Source organism: Ipomoea nil, unplaced genomic scaffold, assembly GCF_001879475.1.
Source record: "Ipomoea nil cultivar Tokyo-kokei standard unplaced genomic scaffold, Asagao_1.1 scaffold3172, whole genome shotgun sequence".
Lineage (NCBI taxonomy): Eukaryota > Viridiplantae > Streptophyta > Magnoliopsida > Solanales > Convolvulaceae > Ipomoea > Ipomoea nil.
The window spans coordinates 2,376,186-2,387,917 of NW_017619600.1; the positions used below are offsets into that span (position 1 = coordinate 2,376,186).

Here is an 11,732-nt window from a genome sequence, read left to right on the forward strand (position 1 = left end):
GAAATGTCAATTTAATATATTTGGGGGAAAAACCACTACTTTTAAAATAATTGAGGGGACTAATGTGCTTACATAAATAATTGAGGGGGAAGAAGTGCTATAAATATATAATTTAGGGGAAAAAAGTGTCATTTTCCCTATATATATATATATATATATATATATATATATATATATATTTATGAACCTACTTTTTTTTGTAATAATAATTTTGTTTAGTAATTTAGCCCGTTGGATTAGCCTAACAATCTGTTGTTTAGGGTTGGGGCCAACTCAACTCAAAAATAAAAAAAAATAAAAATTCATTTAGCCCAAGCCAATAAGTCCATCAACCCTGTAGAGCTAGTCCAAAACTCAAAGGACTGGCCCATTTGACATCCCTAATAACAACCATGCACATCTCTGAGAATATTTTGCCTTTACGAATACTAATAAAACATATTATTTGACTTTTGTTTCAGCTAAGGTGATAAAATACTATAGTACTTGTTCAGTTTGGATAAAATACTCTGCAATGCAAATATAAAACATTATAGTATGCTGCGAAAGTCAACATTCGTGAGGGCACAACGTTGTTTCTGTAGTCCAATTATAGGAGAAATTTAGCCTTATTAAAGGCAGCATGCAGAAGTCAAATCAGCACATGAAGGATCTACCACATATGAATTGTCAAGTTCGAGTGTGGTGGCTTCTAATTTCTAAATACTAGATGGCAAAAGGATAGTTGATATGTACACTACATCCTCTAGATACTCATATCATTGTGTTATATGGATGGTTAAAGTTTGTCTTTTTTTATTCAAGTTTAAAAGGAAGCTTGACTTTAATGTCTAAATGAGAAAATTAAAGAGGGAGACAGCTTTGTGTAATTCTCAAAAATTTGACAAAGTTGTGTAAAGTACTATTTCTATTACTGTTGCATTTGTACATGGTCGAGTCAGCGAAATGTCGGGAAGTCGAGTCAGGTGGAGTGTTGAGAGAAGAGTTGGCTGCAGGGGGATAGCCAAGGAGCATAGGCAATGAGAGACGATGGATCTGTTGCCTATAAAGGCTTAGTTCCTCCCACACTTTAGGAAGGGAATCACTAGATAAGGAAAGTAATCCAGAACAGATTTCGTGACAAATTAGAGAAGGTCCTATAAGAATTAGGAAAGAAATTAATTATATGCATTTATGATTAATGTAGTGGTGACGCTACTTTTCTGTGATGGAGGAAGCGGCAGCAACATGCAGAATAATAAAAGGGGGAATATGAAAAACACCAAGAGTCAGGTAAATAATCTATTGTACTCCATCAAGCTCAACATAAATGTATTCTTGGGTTTGGAAAGAAGAAAAATTGAGTTGGAAATTTTGATTACTTGAATTGCCTCTTTCCATTGGGGGCTGCAAAATAAATTGGTTTGAGATGCATAAATTGAAAGAGTGATATGAATGAATTGAGGGTAGTATAAGAATGAATTGAGAGTATGATGAAGTGTTTAAAATTGTTGAAGAGATAATATTTATAGGAAATAAAAATTATAATAATTATTTTATTTTATTTTATTTTTTTGATTTGGGCGTTGCATTGGCAATGGCCAAATGGCCATTCATTTTAGAGTGGCTGCCAACTCTGAAACGCTCCAGCGGGCGCGTGTGGGTTGGACAATAAGACGCAATTGCGCGTCTCGCTGTTCAATTTTTTTTTAACTGCAAAAATCAGTGCATTTCAGGAGAATCTACCTCATATTCAAAATCCAATCTTCTCATTTGTGAAAAACCTTTCCATCAGTTTTTAACACTACAAAAACCATTGAAGATCCTTCTATTGGGATTGCTCTTAGTATTTGAAGAAAATCATTGTTTTAACAATTAGATTTTAAATTCTTGAGCAGTGTATAGTGGTGAATTACTTGCTTGTCGGAATCCATTTCTGATTCTCCTCATCATTCTTGGATAGCTTTCGTTAAACAAATTTCTAATCGTTAGTATTAAAAACAAAAAAAGTGTCAATTTTACCGCCAACTTCTGTTTGGCAAGGGAGTTGACAAAATACGAAGTTGTTGCCTCTTTTTTTTTTATTTTTTCTTTTTTTTTTCATAATTCCACTCTTTTCTAAATTTAATTTTGGAACATTTTTCAAAATTTACCAATTTCTTATGCATTTGTGATTATTTTTTTCTGATTAAGGAACCATAAATCATAGAACTACTTGAAAGTATGCAGGATAAATCTCACTCGTATACATAAAAGGTAAATCATACAAAAATAAAAATAAAAACACAAGACAATAGACATTTATGATATTTATTAGTTACTCTCATAGGTTGCAGTTCACGGCTGGAAATTATGGAATTTCCGACCACCTGAAAGTGATCTTATATCAAGTCGAAAGTAAAAAGTGGTCGGAAATAGCAACAAAGATTTTTCCGGATACCAAAAGTAGTCGGAACAAGACTTTCGACCTGATTTAAGATCATTTTTAGATGGTCAGAAATTCCATAATTTTCAGTCGTGTTTTACCTCAAGTTTAAGAATGTACATATTTTTTTATTTTATTTTTTTTTCACACAGCATGACATTCCTAGCATAGTAACAATGTACATATTTATGATTACTAAATAACATGCACGCTTCACATTATTTTTTCATATCATAAATAAGTTCAGTATCAAACTACAATCATAAATTTAATTTCCACCCCCACAAATTTTGAAACCGAGTGTAAAACTACAATCATAGGTTTGCACCCCTCACAAATTTCAAAACCTAGAACATTGAGCATGACCTTCAATGGTAAAATAAGTTATGACCTAGATGTACCCAAAAAAAGACACTGGAAAACATAAATCTCAGAGTTGATGCACACAATCTCGTAAGAAGAAATCTCAAGACCCCATGAATAGCAATTACTGTATGCTTAAAAATCATTTAAGTTTCTCATTGGAGATGAAGCTTTAAAAGGCCAACAACATATCTAACCAATTCTACTTCCCAGCATAATATAAACATTAGACATAACCAAAGCAAACATTATGGCGAGCTCTCCATTTCAGTGCACAGCAATTCAAATGCAACCTGCTCGGCTTCAAGAATTGACAACGAGATAGTATGATAAAAATTTAAGCAATGTGGACCCTAAAGAATTTATATATTACCAATCAATGAAGAAAATTCAGCTCTTCCGGCAAGTTTCCTCAGTTACAAAATCAAAGTCGTAGACTGGCAGTGAAGTCCTCATAGCTTTGTCCTGCCTCACCAAGTTTTTCGACAATCACCAGCTTAACTTCAGCTTACAGTCATCATGAACAGCCACCCCAAGTGTATGTGGGTAAAGCAACACAAAAAAGATAGGGGAATGTAAGTGTACAAATTTAGTACACGTTAAAAACCTTTGTTGACTAATTTATTTAGTTTTAATTTAATTAAATTATTAGTTAGATTAAAACTCTTTGGACCGTTACTTATTATCTAATATTAATTAAAAGGCTAATATTAAATGGTGGAGATTGGAAGTCTGCTTTTGCGTGAAGTATGAAGGGTTCAAGACAACATTGTGTGGCTATGGTTGATTGAAGACTTTGTGATGTTAATAATATGGATCAAGTGATGGGTTACCTATTACTATAAAAGGAAGCCACACCAATGAGGAAAGTTGCCGATTTGAAAACTGCTATATTGAGAGAAAAGGAATTCTTTACTAAGTGATTATATTAATCTCCTTTCATTAAATTATTATCTCTTAAGGGTGTTTTATCTGAGCTGCACAGTCAGTACCTAGAACAGCTGAAGCTTCGCTTGAAGATTGTTATGGCATGCATGGTTCAGTCCTGAGTAGGTGTTAGGATGGGTTGGGGTAGTTAAGGCTGATAGTCATTTGTACTTACCTTTGTATAACTCCTTGGTGAACATCTATAGTGGATTGGACAGACGTGGGTTGCCCCGCAGACGTAGGAGATGCGCTCTGAACTGCGTAACAATTCTCTTGTGTTCTTACGTTATTTTATGCTTTCAATTTCTGTTATTTACATTTGATTAAATAATCTAATTAATGAAAAGGATTGTCGCATAACATAAAATCAAGTAGAATTCTAAGTTATATCTTACATTCAAGATTCACGGTGTAATTTCACTTGGTATCAGAGCCTACAGACATAATTTATTAGTCTGTCGATCTAGCTATTCCGTGCCTCTTGAACTCAAGCTTTCAGCGGCTTTTTTTTTATTTTTCCGTATTCTGTTAATTTGTTCAATCTCACGGGTTGTTGAGTGTTATCGAATGGATCGCGTTAAGGTTCTTTCCCAGCTAGTCGGCGAAACCTACGCTTATTGGAAAGCTCGCACACGTACACATCTTAAAGCTCAAGGTAATGCAGTATGGCGGTCTGTGGTGACAGGTTGGACTCATCCGACTAAAGCCAGTACCAGTGATGATGGAACGCGAGTAACTAAACCTGAAATCGAATGGTCCCAAACTGAAATAACGAATGCTGGAAACAATGATAAGGCTTTAGATACTATTTATTCTCTTATCCATGAAAGTCAATTTCCCATAGTTGCAGGTTATGATTCAGCTAAAGGCGCGTGGGAAGCCCTTGAGTCTACTTACGAAGGCACAACGTCTGTAAAACAATCGAAGTTGCAACTGGTACAGTTCGATTTTGAAGAACTCCGGATGAGTGAGGATGAAACCATCACAAATTTCCTCACACGCGTTCAAGAACTAGCAAATCGTGCGATGGTTCTCGATGAACCTTTTCCCCAAGAAAAACTTGTTAAAAAAATTCTGAGGTCGTTACTACCAAGGTTCAAAATGAAAGTCACGGTCATTCAGAAACACGACGGCTGGGAAAACAAAACTGTTACTCAGTTAATGGGAAATCTTAGAACCTATGAAATGAATATTTTAACTGATCACACGAAAAAATAAAAAAATGTAGCTTTTGCTGCTGAAGAAAATAATGTTGTATATGATTCAGACAAACCAGGTGATGATACTGTTGTATTTTTGACTAAACAGTTCTCTAAAATTTTGAAGTTGAGTTTAATAAGTTGTACCCTAAATGGGAAGCCCTACGAAAAGCAAATCATAAATTGACTAGTGAGATAGGAATTGTAACCAATGCTATTAAAGTGTATCAAAATCAAGTAGCTGACAGAGATTTCCTCCTTAAAGAGGCAGCTGATGGAGAAGAGAGACTGAAACAGGAGGTACAGACACTGAAGCAGGAGCTAAGCACCTATAAAAGGCAAATCCAAATGATGGACACAACTTCAACACTTGACCAAATACTTGATTCATGAAGAAAATCCTCTACAAAATTTGGTCTGGGTTTCACTGGGGGTACATCAAAGGACAAAACGGTGTTTGTCAAAGCATCAGGACCTGATCCAGTGGACGTCCCTGAATCCAGCTCAGCTAGACAAAACAATGGTATAGAGCAATCAAACAAGCAATTTTATAAACCCTATAACCATGTGTGTCATTATTGCAGGTTGCGCGGTCATACTAGGCCCGAATGCTACTACTTCTACAAGGATCAGAGAATCGAGAAGTTCAGGCACAAGAACATCCAACCCTTTACAAAATAGATTTGGGTTAAAAAGACTGACTATATCTCTTTTGTCTCTTTTTACTCTAAAAGTGCAGGAAGAGAAGAGAAATGATACTTTGACAGCGGATGTTCCCGTCACATGACATGAAATGCCAAATTTCTAAGTAACGAAAATGCAAGCAAAGGTGAAGTTACCTTTGGAGACGGTATTAAAGGTCAGGTCACTGGCATAGGAACGCTAAATATAGTTGGCCTGCCAAAGCTAGAAAAAGTATTGCTAGTCAGTGGACTTCACGCAAATCTCATAAGTATAAGTCAGCTATGTGACCAAAACTGGAACGTGTGCTTCACCAAAAATAACTGTAGTGTCCTGGACAAAACAAATCAATGCGTTATGGAAGGTAAAAGGTCAACTGATAATTGCTATATTCTAACTAACAATATCTCCTGTTGCAGGACCAGCATAGATGAAGTTGAGCTATGACACCAAAAACTGGGGCATCTTAGTTATAGACTACTTGATAAACTAGTGAAGATAGAAGGTGTTCGTGGTTTACCCAAGATGAAAGTCGAATCAACCATTTGTGGTGCCTGCCAAGCTGGGAAACAGACCAAATCATCTCATCCAGCTCAACATACCATAAACACGAGTCACTGCCTAGAACTGATCCACATGGATCTCATTGGTCCAACTCAAACAGAGATTTTTGGAGGTAAGAAATACATACTGGTATGTGTTGATGACTTTTCTCGTTTTTCGTGGGTAATCTTTCTCAGGGAAAAGTCCAAAGCACTTGAAGCGTTCAAAACACTGGGACTAAAACTCCAAAAAGAAAGAAACGAACCCATTATTCGAATTTGAAGTGACCACGGCCGAGAATTCGATAACAAGTTGTTCGATGACTTTTGCAATCAATTAGGAATTACCCATGAGTATTCTGCTCCAAAGACACCTCAACAAAACGGAGTCGTTGAACGAAAAAACCGCACCATTTAAGAAATGGGAAGGGTACTGCTAAACGCTAAAGGATTACCGCAGAAATTCTGGGCAGAGGCCGTAAACACTGCATGTCATATCATCAACCGAGTCTATCTTCGACCGGGCACAAATCAAACATCATATGAATTATGGAAAGGTAAGAAGCTGAACATTAAATACTTTCACATTTTTGGCTCACGATGTTTTATTTTGAAGGATAGAAATCCTGTTGCAAAATTTGAACCAAAAAGCGACGAGGGGATCTTCCTCGGTTATTCAACAAACAGCAGGGCATACCGTGTATACAACAAAGTGACCAAAACCATCATGGAGTCCACTAATGTTGTAATTGATGATCAATCGAGTGAGATTGTTGAAGTCTCACAACCTGAGTCCGTGACAGAACCTGATACAAACCGGCCTAAAACTCCTGATCCTGAAACTTCTGAACCAGATCTAGAGTCCCGTATGCCGTCACCCACACCAACTCAACCTGACCTAGAACCAGAATCATAATCTGATACTGATCAAGATGGCATTGACATCCCAACTCGTAACCAGAAAGATCATCCAATACAAAATGTCAATGGAGATCCCAGTTCAGGCGTGAAAACTAGAGGGAAACCAAAACGCGATTATCTTTAACTGGCCGGTTACGCCTGTTATACTTCACAAATCGAACCAAAGAATATCAAAGAAGTCCTGACAGATGAAAACTGGATTAAGGCCATGCAAGAAGAACTGGGGCAATTCGAAAGAAATAAGGTATGGACTCTAACGCTTAAACCTAATAATGTAAATGTTATAGGTACCAAGTGGATTTTTCGCAACAAAACTGACGCAGCTGGCAGCATCGCTCGAAGTAAAGCCCGCCTTGTAGCTCAAGGTTATTCCCAGATCGAGGGAATCGACTACGACGAAACTTTTGCTCCTGTCGCTCATCTAGAATCAATTCGGCTACTGCTTGCTATTGCATGTGCTTTAAAAATTAAACTTTTTCAGATAGACGTTAAAACAATCTTTTTAAACGGCTATCTCACGGAAGATATATATGTGGCTCAACCAAAAGGGTTTGAAGACCCACATCATCCAGATTATGTATACAAGCTACAAAAGGCCCTGTATGGACTTAAACAAGCCCCGAGAGCCTGGTATGAAAGACTTGCTCAATACCTTCTTCAAAACGATTACAAACGAGGAGGATCGGACAAAACTCTGTTCATTAAACAGTCAGGTAAACACATTACTATTGCCCAGGTTTATGTTGATGACATTGTCTTTGGATCCACACAGACAGGTGAAACGGATCAACTGGTCAAAGTCATGCAACAAGAGTTTGAATTGAGCATGATCGGTGAACTAGCCTATTTTCTTGGGTTGCAAGTAAATCAGCCAAAAGAAGAGATCTTTATAACACAAGAAAAATACGCGAAAAATCTCCTAGCGCAATTTGGTCTTGAATCAGCCAAAGATGCCAGAACGCCTATCTCAACGACAACCAAACTATTCAAAGATGAAAAAGGAGTCTCTGTAGACTCTACCTTGTACAGGAGCATGATAGGCAGTCTACTATACTTAACTGCTAGTAGACCCAAAAGAATCACACTTGAAGGCGGTAAAGCGTATTTTAAAATAAGTTAAAGGTACACTTAATTATGTTATTTGGTATTCAAATGACACTAATCTCAGTCTTACAGGGTTTTTCGACCAGACCAGGTATCACAAATAAATTTAATTCTTTATTGTCATAACCGTGTTATTTTTTTTTCTGCAGAATCTCGTGCGTGTCATTCCGGTCGTGTGGTTTTTCAAAAACCCATCTTACCTTTATAATTCTATTCCATCCAAACCTTACCTTAAATGTTTAATCCCTTTTAAACACTAATTCTACTCAAATCTTACCTTCAGATTTTAATTCCAAACAAACTCCACTCAAATCTCTCATATTCTAACTCTTCATCTTAGATTTAAAAGCTTGTCTCATCATCCATCACATCCCACGCCTTTTGAGAAACCACCACATCAAAAACTAATTGATTTATCTCCTCTTGCCTCTACTCTACGCCGAAACCACCTCACTCTCTCATCTTCAACCTTTCACTCTTCCACCATTGTCAAACTTCACCACGCTTCAACCATGGAAAATCAGTTCATCACCTACACATCCTCGAGTGCAAGACTTGGTCTCTTCAGGAAAATAATTGATGTTGATTCCCCTCTCTCATCAGAAGCTACGAATAGAGTTCTTGCCACCATCAAGCACAATCTGACTCTTCTTGAAGGCCTCACGGATAGGGAGAAACGACAGCTTCTGGCCTTTGCCCGACACATATCCGATGAGCCGTGGCCTATTCCGGTCGAAGCAGCCGCACCTCCTTCGCCACTGCCCGAGACCGTGCATGTTTCGTCACCCACAAATTTGGTATCCCTGTAATCCTATATCTCCTTCTCCTCTAGAGGATAATCTCTCACTATCTGCATCTAGGAAATTAAATTTTAGTATATCTCTGCCTGAACAATTTGCTTCTATACTGCCTAGTGGTTCCTTCTGTGCCCAATTGTTGCCTGTGCCAGGGGATCCTTATGATCCTTCTACTCATAATTTGCCTAGCAATATCGTTTATCATGTTGCCTCTGAAAATTTAGTAGCATTGTCTGATTTTGTGCACTCTATGCCTTCATCTTTTTCTATTCGTAATGTTGCGCAGTATGTGTCTTCCTCTGTGACACCCGTGACCTGCTCTGCCTTCACCATTCCTATAACCGTTCCTATCCTTTCATCCAAGCCGGAGCTTGCTCCTATACCTATGTCATCTACCCATGAATCTGCCCTATAATCACAGTGCCCTTGGAAAAATCTTCCCGAAAAGGGAAAGGAAAATTTTTTGTTCAGGTACGGTTGAAAAACGAAAACTGGATCTTTTAGATGACGTGGAAATTGTGTCCGCATCTAAGCAACAAAGAAGGGGCTCCACACTTCCCCCTCGGGTGACACGGTCCGGGACATGTGTTGATTCTGCTACTATCTCTGCCCCATCCGGTTCCAAGTCAAAAACATCCAAAAAATCCTATCGACCTATTTTATTATCTCCATCTTTGATGTCAGAATGGCGGGTACATGCTAATCGGGTTTTATATTGGAAAAATCCATTAATATGGAAGAGTTGGCAGAAAAGTGCAACATAATTCCTATTCTGCGTGACCAATATCTACTTGCCTCTCTTCAGAATATTGGCCCTTATTCTGCTTGGTTGACTACTGAATTATACACCAACCTCAACATGGATACATTTGCTGAAGGTTCGGCTCATTTTCAACAAGTTTTTATCCGGGAAAATGGTATCCTTTTGGCCCGGCTGACATTAATGCATACTTGGGCACTCCAAATCACCAAGCCATTCCAGACCCAAGTCCTCCTTTACTGGCTGCGGCATTGACTCACAACAAGGAGATTTCTTGGCCTAGTACCAAACTCAAGAGTTTAAAACTTACTACAGTCTATTCAGTTCTTCTACGGCTTGCCTCGGCTAATTGGCTTCCGGCGGTTCGTCATCACCTTGTATCTGATCAGTTGGCTGGTTTGTTATACACGATCCGGAACCGACATCCTTTTCATCTTGGTGAAATTATCTTTTTGCATCTCATGGATTTTGTGAAAAAGAGGGAGGCCAAAATACATTTCCCTTTTCCCAGTTTGATATTTGGTGTACTTCAAAATCATGGGTTCAAGCCGTACAAGGATGAGGCCGTGACAGCTCATGACAATGTCTACCAATTTGATGACCATTTGACTCATAGGGATCACTATGATGATCGTGCTACTCTTACTGTCATACCTGATTTTGCTACTGCAACGCCTCCGGTGTCTGCTCCAGCTTCATCTACTGACACAGTCTCGGCTCTAGTTCCAGGATCTCGGGCTATCCCAAAGGAGCCTCAAACCCTTGTTAACCGTAGACAAATTGTGATCACTCTTGAAGCCTCTATTGCACAGCTTCAGTACAAGGAAATTGGCGAATAAGAATATGAGAAATAACATCTAACAATGTTAACAGTTGCTAGTTGGGGATCATCTCACAGATATAACTCTGTTTATACCATAAATAATCCATAACAAGATCATTCATGTTTAATATAACAATGCTCGCTAGATTGAAAGCCTGATCGCGGCATTCCTACTTCATACTCATTCAACCAACAAACGCATTATCTGCTCTAGATGTGGACAAAAACTAATTAGTTAATACAAACTAGGCATGCGGTTAATCATGAACTTATAATTGGAATATCAGGCTCAACCAGGTTCAAACTAGTGACATCTTGATCTACAGTTAAATACTCTACCACTGAGCTATGAACCCTTGTTGGTGGTTATTTTATTTAAAATATTATGCACAGTATAGTTTAAATTTAACACTTAAGCTAAATCCTAAGGTCAAAAACCTGGTGAACTATATGTTCTTCAATTCCAGCGAGAATTCAGACTCATATAAACACTGTTTTAATTCATAGAGGTGGTTCTCCAATTGTGGCTAAATAGTGTGTCGCAAAGGATTTAAAGGCAGTTTTCAATAAATATGGGAATCAATGGAAAACTTATTTCGTGTCGGTTTTTAATTCATTTAGCGACGGTGGTGTAACCGCCGCGAATAATTAGTTATTTTTGTGTAGAGTTTAGCGACACTTATATAACCGCCTCTAAATTTTTTATTTATTTTTACTTTAAATATTAGCAGCGGTTATTAGGTGTCGTAAATATTTTTTATTTATTTTTAAAAATTCTAGTGGGAATTATTTAGTGTCGCTAAATATTTGTCTTTATTTATTTTTTAAAATATTAGAGGCAGTTATTTATGTCTCGCTAAATAATTTTTTTTTTCATAATTAAGTGTCGCTAAATGTTTTATAATTGTGAGAGTTATTAATATATTGGTTGTTGTAGTCAAACTAGACTCTAGCTAGATGTCCTATTATACAGGTTTAGTTACGCTAATTGTGTTGTATTTAGTATTTGTGTATTATCCATTTACAGTTTGAATATACAATTAATCTCATCTGGTATCAGTTAGCGATATGTATCCCGATCCTCTCTCTACCCATCACCCATGTCGACTAATTCCTCCGAAAGAACCGTCAGCGTCACCGTCGTTCCGGCGCTGGCCATCCCCAATTCCCTTTCATCCGCCCATCATTTTGTATCCATCAAACTCACCATG

At 37.6% G+C, this 11,732-nt stretch overlaps 1 long non-coding RNA gene across 1 annotated transcript; it reads left to right on the forward strand.

Moving 5' to 3' along the window:
* Positions 1-1,172: 1,172 nt before the first annotated feature.
* LOC109168093 lies at positions 1,173-10,828 on the forward strand. Its single transcript, XR_002051976.1, has 3 exons — positions 1,173-1,272; positions 2,518-2,520; positions 10,819-10,828. It is a non-coding gene; the product is annotated as an uncharacterized LOC109168093 (long non-coding RNA).
* Positions 10,829-11,732: the final 904 nt, after the last annotated feature.